This window comes from Brachycentrus maculatus, unplaced genomic scaffold, assembly GCF_059751285.1.
Source record: "Brachycentrus maculatus isolate JH-2025_06_01 unplaced genomic scaffold, ASM5975128v1 h1tg000362l, whole genome shotgun sequence".
In the NCBI taxonomy this organism is placed as follows: domain Eukaryota; kingdom Metazoa; phylum Arthropoda; class Insecta; order Trichoptera; family Brachycentridae; genus Brachycentrus; species Brachycentrus maculatus.
This window is the reverse complement of record NW_028281111.1, coordinates 1,217,501-1,235,101: the sequence shown is the minus strand read 5'-3', so window position 1 is coordinate 1,235,101 and position 17,601 is coordinate 1,217,501. Positions and strand designations below refer to the sequence as shown.

The window sequence follows — 17,601 nt, the reverse complement described above, 5'->3', positions numbered from 1 at the left end:
TCTATCTACTTTTATATCCATACATTTAGTCATACATGCCTTCCGGTTGCCTAGACTTTAAATACCACCAGATTTTAGGTTTTGATTGATCTGTTTGTACCAAGACTTTTTACCAACTGTCGTTCTGTTCTGTTCACACTTGCTTAATACACTTAATTAGTCATTCTCTCGTTTTCTATTCGCTCTACATGTCCATACCAACTTAAAAATCGTTTATTAATATGTTCAATCACATCTAGTTCATCCTTACATTCCTTTCTAATATCTTCATTTTTAATTATATCACAACGATTTTTAACATAAAGGATATAATAAATGTTATATGTTATATGTTATAATGGATAAATTTAATAATCGTTGTGTTTCACTCTCTCTCGCTGCTCGCTGATGTATGAAGGAGACGTGTATTTACCAGTGCTTACTATTTGTTATTTTATTATTATTTTATGTTTAAAACTTTTTGTTTCTCTATTAGTGTATTCATTAGTGAATTTTTATATTAGATACTGTATATATTTATTATATTAACTTTAAATGTACGGAAATAATTAGCTTAACAATGAAATTTTGAAACAAAAGGCCCTAAGATACTGAAACAACTTTTTAAAGACAGTGATAAAATTATATTATCTTCATTATAAACGAAAGTTTTGTCGACTCAAACCTTTTCGACACCCCTCCAAAGTAGCTCCTTTCAAACTATAAAGTATTGGCAAATTACCCAGATCCGGAAGTGCTCTGGGAAAATACATCACCCAGAAAAGGAAGTAACGCGTCTTCATTTGGGACGTCGAGTTACAACAATGGCCGCAAATTTAATAAATATGGAAAGTTATCCGGCCCAAACCTCTGGCCTTTTGTGGCTTGATGGGCGAATAAAGTAGGGACACTGACCCGAATAAGGCACAGCACTGGTGTTACTTTAATGCTAGCCCTCAATGGTATTTTGTTCAATGTGGCACTAAGTACACTTATGGCACCTTTTGTCTTTGTTCGCACAGCGTGTCTTTTAGTCATATAGGGTACATATGCTTCCGTAGAGAACCCTTTAACGCACTTTGGTTATATTTTAATATAGTGCTAGGAAAATATTTTTTTAAACTTACTAGCAAAAAAAAAAATACTTAACGTCCAAATGATTCTGAAATCTAGCTACGCCTTATGCAACACCGCTTATTATGGTTCTACTTAGGCTTCAGATTTATATGTAAGTTTTTATGGTATGGTAAACCTGCTCGTGAGTAGGTTTACTCTTTATGTTTAAAGCCATCATAATTTCATGCAATTCATGTGTGAAAATTCTACGCAAAAACACTCTCGCTAAAGGTATGAAGTAAGAGTGAGAGAGAAAGAGAGAAAAATAAATTCTGTAAAGAAATACATACTGCGTAAAAAAATTATATTTACTCGTATTGCTTATTTGTATTTTAGGGATACCTATATGTTTGACTTTCAATAAACGGAGATGTTCAATCAGTGCTCTTGCAATCTTGCACTTAAAGCACCGGTTGAAATATTTATTGAATTAATGTTAATTAATAATAAATAAGTATTTTATTTCAAAATATTTTTTATTTATTTAAACCCCGGAAAAAAACCTTAAACCTCCATCATGGTAGCCAAATGCAATAACTACTTTACCATTGTATAAAAGGGAGACATACATCATTTAAGGTAAGATTTTCGAAATAAAATTTATAAATTATGTATTATATAACATTTTTTAGTACTAGTTCTAAATCATAAAAATATATGAATAATAAAAAATATAAAATGACATTTTATGAATTAAACAATTGATTGAAGCGCCAAGCTTTTTATATATTTTAATATGAAGCCTGTAGCACACATATGGTATTTTACGCTGAAAAAGTTTAAAAATAATGCAACACTCTTATCTGAGGCCCTAAAAATAAGAAAATAGGTTTTTATGTAACATTAAAGATGCCTTGTGAGAGCAATAAAACCTCGTACCAAAAAAACTAAAAAGTTACGAAAAATTTATACCGAAAAATCGGTCACAGTGACCGCTCAACTGTTCCAGTGTTAATATACTTGCAAGAGCAAGCGAAAGGGGGGAAATTGAGATATCTTTCTTATTCCTTAACTCTCCTCCTCTTTTGATTTATTCATTGCTTTACTGTTATTTTTTCTTACAATTTATTATTCGGTTTCAGTTGCGTGAAAATTGATGACGTATATTTATAAAGCCTAATGCTGTGCTGTATGGATTTACATTTTAATGTCTGAAATTCCTTTTGTATTCTTTCCGTTTTGTTTACGACTTATCTAGAAAAATAGGGTGGCTTTCATCGTTAATTAATTGCATTCATTCTTTGGACAACGGGTTTGAACTAACCAAATTACAGAACAGAATTGTAGAACTGAGAAAGAAATTGGGTAGGTAATACCATGCGAGTGTTTTTGCCTAGAATTTTCACTCATGAATTACATGAAATTATAGTAACTTTAAACATAAAGAGTAAATCCACTCACGAGTAGGCATAGGCCATAAAACTTATAAAGTTGAAGACTGCGTAGGGACATGAAAAGCGGTGTTGCATAAGCCGTAGCTAGATTTCAGAGTCACTTGGACGTTAGGTTATTCAAAAAAAACGTGGGTAATACCGCGTGGCATAAATATACTTCAATACTTATATGTTATATTGAATCGTATTTTTCTTTTGATAAATATATTATTTAAGCTACAGCGATCAACCTTTTAACGAATGTTCGTGTTTTTCTCTTATTTTTTATATTAAAAACATAAATATTTGTGTTCTTATCATACAAGGAGTGAATGTCAATTGCTCACCGTTCTGCCGTTTGGCGATCGCATCGTGACCGTGGCCTTAGTGCTGTGTTTAACACAAAAGACTACAATATCAAATTATGACACATAGTTGCTCATACACACACACACATACAAGAAATGTGAATATCTCCCATGTCGTCAAGTTTTCCACTGAAAAAAATATATAAAAAAATAAAAAAATAGTTTCTCGATCAAAACACTCTATTGAAAACATTTGGTAGTTGAAAATAGGAGCAGAGAAAAACTGAGGAAATTGTGGTACGATCAAGTATGTCAAGTACTTAAAAGCGCTTAGGTCAAGAAGAAGGACAAGAGAAGATGCATGAATGTGGAAGAAGCGAAGAATGTTTGCAAATAAAGAGGTATGGCATTCTATACTCTCTGCTTTCCCCTACGGAGAAGTGCCATTAGGGTTAGTTAATTAGTAAGTTTAATATTGATAGTGAGAACACTTTGAGATGTTTATGCACATATACTCGTATAAATATATCATACAAGGTCAGAAAATTCCCAAATAATATAATTATTATGATTTTTTTAGGTTTGTTTCATTTTTATTTTAGAGTTTCGTTTTTTTATTATTTATATGTGAATTTAAATGTAAAACCGTTCATAACAAAGCATGTTGTGACAAAAGCGGGTCGAGGAACTCCCAACACACCCCTCGGGTATTCGGGATTGATTCAGAAACAAATTGGGAAATTTGCTTTTTGGTTGTTTCCAATCATTTTCTGAATGTTCAACAACTATCGGCAAGATTGAGACGATATTTTTTCATACATTTGAGTATGTACATACTCAACCCTTCACCCCAACATACTCATGTTATAAATCTTTTAATAATTTTTTTTTATATTCTCATTGACTCAACGTCCTCCTCTGTAGTGTAATAGTCAGCAAGCTCGGCTACCACACTGGTGGTCCCGGGTTCGGTTCCTAGGTGGAGGGGTCAAATAAATGAAATGATTTTTTTTAATTGCCTAACGTTCCGAGTGATCATGAAATCTAGCTACGGCTTATGCAACACAACATCATAGCCCTACCTAAGCTTCAACTTTTTAAAGTTTTATAGCCTTTGCCTACTCGTGAGTGGTTGTACTTTTTATTTTTATAGTTATCATAATTTCAAGTAAGTCATTAATGAAAATTCTCTGCATAAACACTCGCTGAAAACAACATAGCTTATCAACTACTAATGAAGAAAAAATATTTATATTTATGGTTGCTTGGTTATTGTATATCTACTTCGTTTTGTGCCATTTATTGTATAACACTGCCAGCGCCTCCGTAGCATAATGGTCAGCACGCTCGGCTACCATACTGGAGGTCCCGGATTCGATTCCCAGGTGGAGGAGACCACTACATAAGTTTATAAAGTGATCACTTAAGTTAGACAGTGACAGGTCGACGCCTCTATAAATGCTCAAATTGGCAAACCTTTTACGCAAAGGAATAACCCTTTGCGTAAAAGAGATACCGTAGAACGGGGCTACTTGAACTTTGATGTGTTACTTAAGCCGAGTACAAAAAAAAATAATCTGGATTTGGTCTACAAAAATGAACGCATCGTGACAATAAGTGTCACCTGTCAGGGAAACAATGAATCATGTCGATACGTTCATTATTGTAGACCAAATACAGATAAAAAAAATTTGCACTGGGCTCAAGTAACACATCAAAGTTCAAGTTACCCCATTCTACGGTACTTCATCTCTGTTGAAACATTGACAATTTATCCAAAACTTTACGATTTGTCTTCATAGTCGGATCAATAGACTAATAAAATGGTACTTTGTATCTGGGAATAATTATTTTATTTCATCTTATGCATAGTAAAATTTATGACATCGTAAAAACAGTTTAAATGAAATATCAAACTGTCGATGCTAGATTAAAATTACCCTTACTCGGCGAAACAGATGTCACTGATATTAAAATCTCTTAATTTAATTTTAAATTGGACCGTACCAAAGTTTGATTGGACCTTTGACCTCAAACCCGTAGTCACGGATCAGATTCCACCAATTAAAAAAAATTTAATTCAAAGTGAAAATTAATTACAACTTTTTGAGTGTGTCCAAATACTTTTCATCTCACCAATAGATGTCTCTAATGAAGTTCTAGTGATTCAAGAACAATGTTTCATAATTAATTCATATATATAGAACTTCCAAGAATTTGAATAGTGTGGTTGTCAATAATGGGTAGAATTGGTGAATGTTACACGTGTGCAAAGTGATCACTTAAACCAGCCTATGACGGTCGTCAGCCCCGTAAATGCCCAGACTTATTCCTCTTCATCTTTGATGAGATGTCAAAAAAAATATGAAAATTAACCACACTATTTTTGTATTTTCATACCTTTTTACCCCATCCTTTATTTCTAACTTGATAGTTGTAATTGGATAGTTTGCACTTTAGGTAAGTTATTGTTCAATAACTAGCTAACCATCACGCCGCTTCCCCGCAGGGGTAGGCAGAGAGAATCGAACGCCACACGTCTTAGCAAACATTATTTGCCTCTTCCACAATCATGCATCTCCTCATACATACCCGATGATTGACATACCTGATTGTGCCAGGTTTTCCTCGGTCTTCCTCTGCTTCTTTTTCCAACTACATTCACCTCATAAATTTGTTTAACCGTTCTTTTCTCACTCATACGTTCCACATGTCCAAACCATCTCAACACACCTATCTTTATTTTCCCTTTCTCTGTAACTCGTTATACGAAATATCGCTCGTTAAGAAAGCAACTTTTTAACCTTTTGTTTACTTCTTTTATGAATGACTTGTTATGAGAGGTGCTCGTTATGAGAGGTTCCATTGTATTATTATTTTTATTTCCAATTTTTGTTAATATACATGATTATATTCTGTAAATGTCTGAATACACAGAAGCTGGCTAGAAGTACAAGTATAACATGAACAAACAAATATGACTTGCAGAATTTTAATACACAATTATACTTTTATAAGTTCACAATTCACCTGCCAGATAGGAAAGGAAATCCCGCAAAATTTTGCTGAGTCGGGAAAACAACCAAAACACGCATAACTCGTGGCTGCTAAAACAACCGCGCCATTAAATAAGTTTGTTAAACATTATAAACTACACAAGTCCGACGTTTCACCACTTTTTGTAGTTTTTTAGTTGCAAAATGAACATAAATACAACCAGTTAATTAAATCTAAATCTCCGTAGCACCGTTAATTGTTGCCCACAATTTAAGTTACCGAGTGGAAGCAGAAATTTTGTGCTTGTAATTATGGCAGACGCAGAAAATGTAGCTGTTATTTATTATTGCCCTTGATAATTTTTGCCCACACTTTGATTTTTAGGACAGACGCAGAAAATGTAGCTATTATTTTTTGACATCTCATCAAAGATGAAGAAGAATATGGAATTCTGGGCATTTACGGGGCTGACGACCGTCATAGGCTGGTTTAAGTGATCACTTTACACACGTGTAACATTCACCAATTCTACCCATTATTGACAATCACACTACTCAAATTCTTGGAAGTTCTATGTATATGAACCAATTTAGAAACATTGTTCTTGAATCCTATAACTTCACTAGAGACATCTATTGTTGAGATGTAAAGAAGCTTTTTACTAAGCAGAAACTCTTATATTAGTATGTGAGATCCGAATTCTGGATTATAATCACACACATGAGAAACACACATATTCTTCTTCATCTTTGATGAGATGTCAAAAAATAATATGAAAATAACTCCTGTAATTGGAAATAATCCAGATTTTGTGAACAAGTATTTGGACACACTCAAACTGTTGTAAATAAATTATCTGGTCAAATTAAAAGCTTAATAATAAAAATGAAAATGGTATTTTCTGGCGTTTTTAAATGTTTCGTAAATGCCCAGACTTCCATATTCTTCTTCATCTTTGATGAGATGTCAAAAAATAATATGAAAATAACTCCTGTAATTGGAAATAATCCAGATTTTGTGAACAAGTATTAGGACACACTCAAAATGTTGAAAATGTAGCTGTTGTTGATTGTTGCCCTTGATAATTTTTGCCCACAATTTGATTTTTAGGACAGACGCAGAAAATGTACCTGTTGTTGATTATTGCCCTTGATAATTTTTGCCGACAATTTGATTTTTAGGACAGACGCAGAAAATGTAGCTGTTGTTGATTATTGCCCTTGATAATTTTGCCCACAATTTGATTTTTAGGGGAGACGCAGAAAATGTAGCTGTTGTTGATTATTGCCCTTGATAATTTTGCCCACAATTTGATTTTTAGGGGAGACGCAGAAAATGTAGCTGTTGTTGATTATTGCCCTTGATAATTTTGCCCACAATTTGATTTTTAGGGGAGACGCAGAAAATGTAGCTGTTGTTGATTATTGCCCTTAATAATTTTGCCCACAATTTGATTTTTAGGGGAGACGCAGAAAATGTAGCTGTTGTTGATTATTGCCCTTGATAATTTTGCCCACAATTTGATTTTTAGGGGAGACGCAGAAAATGTAGCTGTTGTTGATTATTGCCCTTGATAATTTTTGCCGACAATTTGATTTTTAGGACAGACGCAGAAAATGTAGCTATTGTTGATTATTTACTGCCTATAATTTGAGTTCTAGAATAGAATTAGAAAATATAGCTAGCGTTGATTCACGATATCGTTGGTCACAATTTTAGTTTAGAAACAGAAAATTTGTTGGTTCATATATATAGAACTTCCAAGAGTTTGAGTAGTGTGGTTGTCAATAATGGGTAGAATTGGTGAATGTTACACGTGTGTAAAGTGATCACTTAAACCAGCCTATGACGGTCGTCAGCCCCGTAAATGCCCAGACTTCCATATTCTTCTTCATCTTTGATGAGATGTCAAAAAGTAATACGATATTCTTTTTTTAGAACTTTTGTTATTAGCACACTTTGAGTAATTCTGTGTTTTAAAATTTTCCAAATACAAGGATAACTGTCGCACATTATTTATAGCTGAATTCAAAGCGCAAGGGAAACCGTTACATTTTTAAGGAAAAAGTGTAAATAAAATATAGAAAGTAACCTGCCTAAATGGGGTTCATTAGCATTGTTTATGCAAATGGGTCTGTTAAATTTAGTCAGGAAAGTAGGTATATTTTTACCGTCGAGAAGATAAAACAGGATTTTAAGTAAAAATTTCAGTGCTACAATTCTAAAGCAGTATCGAATACCTCGAACTAACGTTGTTAATTGAGAAGTCCACTTGCAAACCAAGTTGTGTTAAAAAAAAAGTTTTCTAGTCAATGACGGCAATCAGTAGAAAATTAAATCTTCCATCGATTTGAGCTTTTGTGACAGATTTTAGAAGGTGAACTATCGATTGGCACAGCGAGTTTTGCAAGTGTTGATTTTTCTTTTCCATTTTTTTTCCTAACTTAACGAGTTTCGGCAGATTATATTAAATATTTCAACTACAAAAAATCAAACCCTTATCCGCATCCCAATGGTGCATAGGGCACTGCATTATATAAACGCAGTGTTATCTTGATCGTTAACACACGAAGGAAAGGTGATCGGCCCTCCGCTTCAGGTACCAGTCCAGAATAGTATTGAATAAATATTAGAGTGAAAAAATCACTTATATATATTTGACCCCTGTTGGGAATCGAACCCGGGACCTCTAGAATGGTAGCCGAGCGTGCTAACCATTACACTAAGGAGGCGGACAAAATATGAAAGACGGACGGAAATATTGACCTAAAACTGATCACCGACTTTTTCAGCGCATATAAATGACAAAAATATCCGCATTTTCAGAACGTTTCATTGGATTTCCCGCAAGTGAACACATAGACTTAACACTCTATTTATCATCCATTGTGACTACTACCGGTTTCGGAATAATCATTACATCATCAGGTCAAATTTAGACTAAAGTCAAATTGTACCGGTCGGTATAACACATTCTTTATCATTCATCGTTCACATTACTACTTCGTGACAACCGGTTTCGGAATAATCATTCCATCATCAGTTCAAATGTAGGCTAAATTATTATTATTTAGATGTCAAAAAATAATATAAAAAATAATTCCTACTTGGAGATAATCCAGATTCGTGAACAAGTATTTGGACACATTCAAAATGTTGTTCATAGACTTAGACTGATCACTTCACTTTCATGTAATTTACAAACAAACTAACCATAAATTCAGTGCATCTACCTGCAAAATGAGACGAAAATCCTTCGAATCAGAAATGTGATGACATTATATATTTCTACATTGTGGCCTGCAAGCCATATTACAACAGCGAATGAATGAAATTGAATAAATAATTTGAGGTAAACTTACCACTTTTTAACAAAACAAGTCGACCGTTATTTAATTTCCGCTTCTCTTTGTGGTTTTAAAACCAAACGGATAATGTTTCAAAATTCGTTATTAAATTTCAAATGAATCAACGTAAAATATTTTATAACCTGTTTTCCAAATTATTTGGCTTTTTCATGTATTTATGGCAAGTATAATGTCGACTTATTCATTTTATAAAATAAACATTTATATACACATGAATACATATATATGTACTTATATATATATATATATATATATATATATATATATATATATATATATAAATATATATATATATATATATATATATATATATATATATATATATATATATATATATATTTATATATATATATATATATATATATATATATATATATATATATATATATATATATATATATATATACATATATATATATATATATATATATATATATATATATATATATATATATATATATATATATATATATATATATATATATATATATATATATATATATATATATATATATATATATATATATATATATATATATATATATATATATATATATTTATATATATTTATATATATATATATATATATATATATATATATATATATATATATATATATATATATATATATATGTATATAAATATATATATATATATATATATATATTTATATATATATATATTTATATATATATATATATATATATATATATATATATATATATATATATATATATAGATATATATATAAATATATATATATATATATATATATATATATATATATATATATATATATATATATATATATATATATATATATATATATATATGTATATAAATATATTTATATATATATATTATATATATATATATATATATATTTATATATATATATATATATATATATATATATATATATATATATATATATATATATATATATATATATATATATTTTTATATATAGATATATATATATATATATATATATATATATATATATATATATATATATATATATATATATATATATATATATATATATATATTTATATATATATATATATATATATATATATATATATATATATATATATATATATATATATATATATATATATATATATATATATATATATATATATATATATATATATATATATATATATATATATATATATATATATATATATATATATGCCGAGGTTAAACGTGCATGTAAACCGAAGACCAACATGCACGTTTAACCTCGGCTCGTAACGAATGTCTGTAATGAAAACTATAGTGCATGTTGGTCTTCGGGTCGACCAAAAATCGCATGTGTTAGACATTTTGTGTAGTTTTGAGTGTGTAAATGGTGCTATGGTGGTGAAGGGTAGTATTATTTGCATGTGTGCATATATGTGTGTGTGTGTGTGTGTGTGTGTGTGTATGATATATATCGTATACAACCATATAGGTAGATATGTCTGTAAAAAAATATTAATAGTGATCTTGACACATCTTGATGTTTCAGTTCTTTGCAGATTAATGTGCCAAAAATATATGGTATTATCTAGGACACATAAGTCATATCACATCTCATATATGAGAATTTTATGCTTATAACTAAATGAATATAGTTCTATTTATTTTTTCCCTTTTTCTGATAATAAAAAATTACTGATCTCAACTGAAGATGGTGCCAAAAACACACACGAGAAAGAACGTGTCGATTAAACGATTATTTCATCTTTGGAAATTTAAGTAGAGTGGTTGTCAAACATGGGTAGAATGGTGAATGTAACACGTGTATAAAGTTATCCATCAAACCAGCCCATGTACGTCGAGACATCAATAATAATAAAAATATTTAATATCTCGATTTTTTTATTTCCTGTATAACTTACTACCTGACCATCACATCCCTCTCCTCAGTGGTAGGCAGAATGAAATGCCACATCAATCAAGTCTATGCAAACAATATTTTCCTCTTCCATACTCATATATCTACTCATACATTAACCACCGATTATTCCGACTCCTGACCTGCCTTCTTTCAATCAATGTATCATTGATTAAGTTTTCCCAGTCTTCCTCTGCTTCTATCAAAAACTTCATTTTCTTTATAAATTTGTTAAACTATCCCTTAAGAGAAGATATTTTTTTTTACAATTCTTCATTCGTATTATCAAAAGTATTATTAAAAATCTGTCCGCTTCCGTAGTGTAATGGTCCGCACGCTCGGCTACCGTTCTGGAGGTCCTGGGTTTGATTTCCAGGGGGGGTAAAATAATTATAAGTGATTTTTTCGCTGTAATATTTATTTAATATTTTTTGCACCATTTGGTGCGGATAAGGGTTTTATTTATTTTTATTGTATTATTAAAACAATGTGGTAATGCTGTATTAAAATTATAATTCCGAAAAGAAACTCCAAAATTTATGATATATTATACATTTTTCCAAATTATTTCACAACATAAATTAACATTTTTCCGGTTGCGAGTTTTCTCGAAAACTTCAGAATTTTTTATGGTTATAAATTGCCTTCGAGCGGCTTAAGAGGGTGAAAATAATACTTCATTTAGAAAACTCTTCGCAAGCTGTTTCGATCGAAATATTGTTTTGCTTTCATTAGCAAGGCAAGAACAATACATCCTCGATTGAATAAACTTCAATTAAATTTAGATCTAAAATCAGGTAACGTTATATTAGCATTATAATTATTATTATAATCGAAAAAGTTGGATTCAATTATAGCGAAGATAACTGAAAATAAATTTATACCTAAAATTATTGTTTATATTGAAATTTTAATTTGCGTGAACTAAAAGGATAGAAATATTTTTTGTTGAACATAAAAGATCAAACTTAATGAGTTGAAATGCGATCTCTCAGATTATGTGGCAAAATGATGTGTGATTGATGTTTGAAAGATGAAATAAGGAAATAATGCAATGCTGCGACAAGCATTATCGATAACATTTTGAATGTTGTGTTGAGATGATTTGGACATCTGGAACAAATGAGTTCGTTAAAAAAGTTTTAAAAAAAATTATGAGTTGATTTTTGTTGAAAATAGGGGTAGAGGAAAATTGAACAAAACCTGGCATGATAAAGTATTTAAAATGGTTAGATAAGGAGTCGGAATAATCAGCGGCGTACCCGCTGATCATTCCGATACATTCTCCGATATCTTTTCATACATTTATAAACATAGTAAATGTATGAGAAGTTACATGAAAGTGGAAGAGGAGAAGAATGTTTGCTGTGACAGAGTGGTGTGGCATTCTGTTTTCTCTCCCAACGTTTTTGGGTTTTTGACTGGTGGTTTGAAGATGGTTTTCAATTGAAATTTATTAAAAACCTTAATTAAATATCGAATTATTTAGCATATTCTACGTATTTATATACACGCATATGCATTTATACATAAATGTATATATACAAAAGATAAAAACAGTAAAAAAATATAAATTTATTGTATGGGAAAATCGAATTGATCATGTAGTTAAGAAGTTCTATTTTTCTGCAGGAAACTTAGCGAAATGTTTAGTTAAATTTATTCAATACATGGAAGTAAGAAATAAATGCTTTAATTTGCAAAGAAAGGTTGGAATGCCTTTTTTTCTAGTATGCCATATTACACTGGTTACCCCTTCACATAAACACTTTTAAAATTAAAGCATTTATTTCTTACTTACATGTATTAAAATTTATTCAATACATGGAAGTAAGAAATAAATGCTTTAATTTGCAAAGAAAGGTTGGAATGCCTTTTTTTCTAGTATGCCATATTACACTGGTTACCCCTTCACATAAACACTTTTAAAATTAAAGCATTTATTTCTTACTTACATGTATTAAAATTTATTTAATACATGTAAGTAAGAAATAAATGCTTTAATTTGCAAAGAAAGGTTGGAATGCCTTTTTTTCTAGTATGCCATATTACACTGGTTACCCCTTCACATAAACACTTTTAAAATTAAAGCATTTATTTCTTACTTACATGTATTAAAATTTATTTAATACATGTAAGTAAGAAATAAATGCTTTAATTTGCAAAGAAAGGTTGGAATGCCTTTTTTTCTAGTATGCCGTATTACACTGGTTACCCCTTCACATAAACACTTTTAAAATTAAAGCATTTATTTCTTACTTACATGTATTAAAATTTATTTAATACATGTAAGTAAGAAATAAATGCTTTAATTTGCAAAGAAAGGTTGGAATGCCTTTTTTTCTAGTATGCCATATTACACTGGTTACCCCTTCACATAAACACTTTTAAAATTAAAGCATTTATTTCTTACTTACATGTATTAAAATTTATTTAATACATGTAAGTAAGAAATAAATGCTTTAATTTGCAAAGAAAGGTTGGAATGCCTTTTTTTCTAGTATGCCATATTACACTGGTTACCCCTTCACATAAACACTTTTAAAATTAAAGCATTTATTTCTTACTTACATGTATTAAAATTTATTTAATACATGTAAGTAAGAAATAAATGCTTTAATTTGCAAAGAAAGGTTGGAATGCCTTTTTTTCTAGTATGCCATATTACACTGGTTACCCCTTCACATAAACACTTTTAAAATTAAAGCATTTATTTCTTACTTACATGTATTAAAATTTATTTAATACATGTAAGTAAGAAATAAATGCTTTAATTTGCAAAGAAAGGTTGGAATGCCTTTTTTTCTAGTATGCCATATTACACTGGTTACCCCTTCACATAAACACTTTTAAAATTAAAGCATTTATTTCTTACTTACATGTATTAAAATTTATTTAATACATGTAAGTAAGAAATAAATGCTTTAATTTGCAAAGAAAGGTTGGAATGCCTTTTTTTCTAGTATGCCATATTACACTGGTTACCCCTTCACATAAACACTTTTAAAATTAAAGCATTTATTTCTTACTTACATGTATTAAAATTTATTTAATACATGTAAGTAAGAAATAAATGCTTTAATTTGCAAAGAAAGGTTGGAATGCCTTTTTTTCTAGTATGCCATATTACACTGGTTACCCCTTCACATAAACACTTTTAAAATTAAAGCATTTATTTCTTACTTACATGTATTAAAATTTATTTAATACATGTAAGTAAGAAATAAATGCTTTAATTTGCAAAGAAAGGTTGGAATGCCTTTTTTTCTAGTATGCCATATTACACTGGTTACCCCTTCACATAAACACTTTTAAAATTAAAGCATTTATTTCTTACTTACATGTATTAAAATTTATTTAATACATGTAAGTAAGAAATAAATGCTTTAATTTGCAAAGAAAGGTTGGAATGCCTTTTTTTCTAGTATGCCATATTACACTGGTTACCCCTTCACATAAACACTTTTAAAATTAAAGCATTTATTTCTTACTTACATGTATTAAAATTTATTTAATACATGTAAGTAAGAAATAAATGCTTTAATTTGCAAAGAAAGGTTGGAATGCCTTTTTTTCTAGTATGCCATATTACACTGGTTACCCCTTCACATAAACACTTTTAAAATTAAAGCATTTATTTCTTACTTACATGTATTAAAATTTATTTAATACATGTAAGTAAGAAATAAATGCTTTAATTTGCAAAGAAAGGTTGGAATGCCTTTTTTTCTAGTATGCCATATTACACTGGTTACCCCTTCACATAAACACTTTTAAAATTAAAGCATTTATTTCTTACTTACATGTATTAAAATTTATTTAATACATGTAAGTAAGAAATAAATGCTTTAATTTGCAAAGAAAGGTTGGAATGCCTTTTTTTCTAGTATGCCATATTACACTGGTTACCCCTTCACATAAACACTTTTAAAATTAAAGCATTTATTTCTTACTTACATGTATTAAAATTTATTTAATACATGTAAGTAAGAAATAAATGCTTTAATTTGCAAAGAAAGGTTGGAATGCCTTTTTTTCTAGTATGCCATATTACACTGGTTACCCCTTCACATAAACACTTTTAAAATTAAAGCATTTATTTCTTACTTACATGTATTAAAATTTATTTAATACATGTAAGTAAGAAATAAATGCTTTAATTTGCAAAGAAAGGTTGGAATGCCTTTTTTTCTAGTATGCCATATTACACTGGTTACCCCTTCACATAAACACTTTTAAAATTAAAGCATTTATTTCTTACTTACATGTATTAAAATTTATTTAATACATGTAAGTAAGAAATAAATGCTTTAATTTGCAAAGAAAGGTTGGAATGCCTTTTTTTCTAGTATGCCATATTACACTGGTTACCCCTTCACATAAACACTTTTAAAATTAAAGCATTTATTTCTTACTTACATGTATTAAAATTTATTTAATACATGTAAGTAAGAAATAAATGCTTTAATTTGCAAAGAAAGGTTGGAATGCCTTTTTTTCTAGTATGCCATATTACACTGGTTACCCCTTCACATAAACACTTTTAAAATTAAAGCATTTATTTCTTACTTACATGTATTAAAATTTATTTAATACATGTAAGTAAGAAATAAATGCTTTAATTTGCAAAGAAAGGTTGGAATGCCTTTTTTTCTAGTATGCCATATTACACTGGTTACCCCTTCACATAAACACTTTTAAAATTAAAGCATTTATTTCTTACTTACATGTATTAAAATTTATTTAATACATGTAAGTAAGAAATAAATGCTTTAATTTGCAAAGAAAGGTTGGAATGCCTTTTTTTCTAGTATGCCATATTACACTGGTTACCCCTTCACATAAACACTTTTAAAATTAAAGCATTTATTTCTTACTTACATGTATTAAAATTTATTCAATACATGTAAGTAAGAAATAAATGCTTTAATTTGCAAAGAAAGGTTGGAATGCCTTTTTTTCTAGTATGCCATATTACACTGGTTACCCCTTCACATAAACACTTTTAAAATTAAAGCATTTATTTCTTACTTACATGTATTAAAATTTATTTAATACATGTAAGTAAGAAATAAATGCTTTAATTTGCAAAGAAAGGTTGGAATGCCTTTTTTTCTAGTATGCCATATTACACTGGTTACCCCTTCACATAAACACTTTTAAAATTAAAGCATTTATTTCTTACTTACATGTATTAAAATTTATTTAATACATGTAAGTAAGAAATAAATGCTTTAATTTGCAAAGAAAGGTTGGAATGCCTTTTTTTCTAGTATGCCATATTACACTGGTTACCCCTTCACATAAACACTTTTAAAATTAAAGCATTTATTTCTTACTTACATGTATTAAAATTTATTTAATACATGTAAGTAAGAAATAAATGCTTTAATTTGCAAAGAAAGGTTGGAATGCCTTTTTTTCTAGTATGCCATATTACACTGGTTACCCCTTCACATAAACACTTTTAAAATTAAAGCATTTATTTCTTACTTACATGTATTAAAATTTATTTAATACATGTAAGTAAGAAATAAATGCTTTAATTTGCAAAGAAAGGTTGGAATGCCTTTTTTTCTAGTATGCCATATTACACTGGTTACCCCTTCACATAAACACTTTTAAAATTAAAGCATTTATTTCTTACTTACATGTATTAAAATTTATTTAATACATGTAAGTAAGAAATAAATGCTTTAATTTGCAAAGAAAGGTTGGAATGCCTTTTTTTCTAGTATGCCATATTACACTGGTTACCCCTTCACATAAACACTTTTTAAATGCCTACAAATGCTCTCACACATGTCGTTTATAACGCCTTTAAAATAAATAAATAAACGGACATCAATAACTCAATACTAACGGCATATTTTACCGCCCTCCAATGAATTTTAAATTGAAGAGCAAGTTCGCAAAAGATGGGAGCTTTTTTCACGTACTTAGTATGGGCCGTGTGCGTCAGGTGAGTTTATCACCCCTAGAGCCGTCTGTCTCGTGTCCGACCTGCCCGACTTATATTGGTCACACCTTTCTGGATTCCTGATAGATTCGTCCGAGTGCCGTCACGGACCCGCCGTAGCCTTACTGATCTCCCCTATAAACGAACGAGTTACGCAAAAGGAAACCAAAAGCCTTTCTGTGAAATAGAGAAAATATGTATTTTTTTTACATTTTGAGTGTATCCTTGAATGTGATAATTTTGAATGTGATAATCCAGATTTTATGAACAAGTATTTGGTAACAAGTACTATCTCCAATAACAGGAGTTATTTTCATATTATTTTTTGACATCTCATCAAAGATGAAGAAGAATATGGAAGTCTGGGTATTTACGGGACTGACGACCGTCATAGGCTGGTTTAAGTGATCACTTTACACACGTGTAACTTTCATCAATTCTACCCATTATTGGTCGTCAATAATGGGTAGAATTGGTGAATGTTACACGTGTGTAAAGTGATCATTTAAACCAGCCTATGACGGTCGTCAGCCCCTTAAATGCCCAGACATCCACATTCTTCTTCATCTTTGATATGATGTCAAAAAATAAGAGTAATATATTTTTTTTTAAT

At 29.6% G+C, this 17,601-nt stretch overlaps 1 protein-coding gene across 1 annotated transcript in view; it reads right to left on the bottom strand.

Moving 5' to 3' along the window:
* Positions 1-17,601, bottom strand: part of LOC148303568 (acetylcholine receptor subunit alpha-like) — a 207,421-nt gene that overhangs the window by 141,197 nt on the left and 48,623 nt on the right. The gene's annotated exons all lie outside the window — the stretch shown is intronic.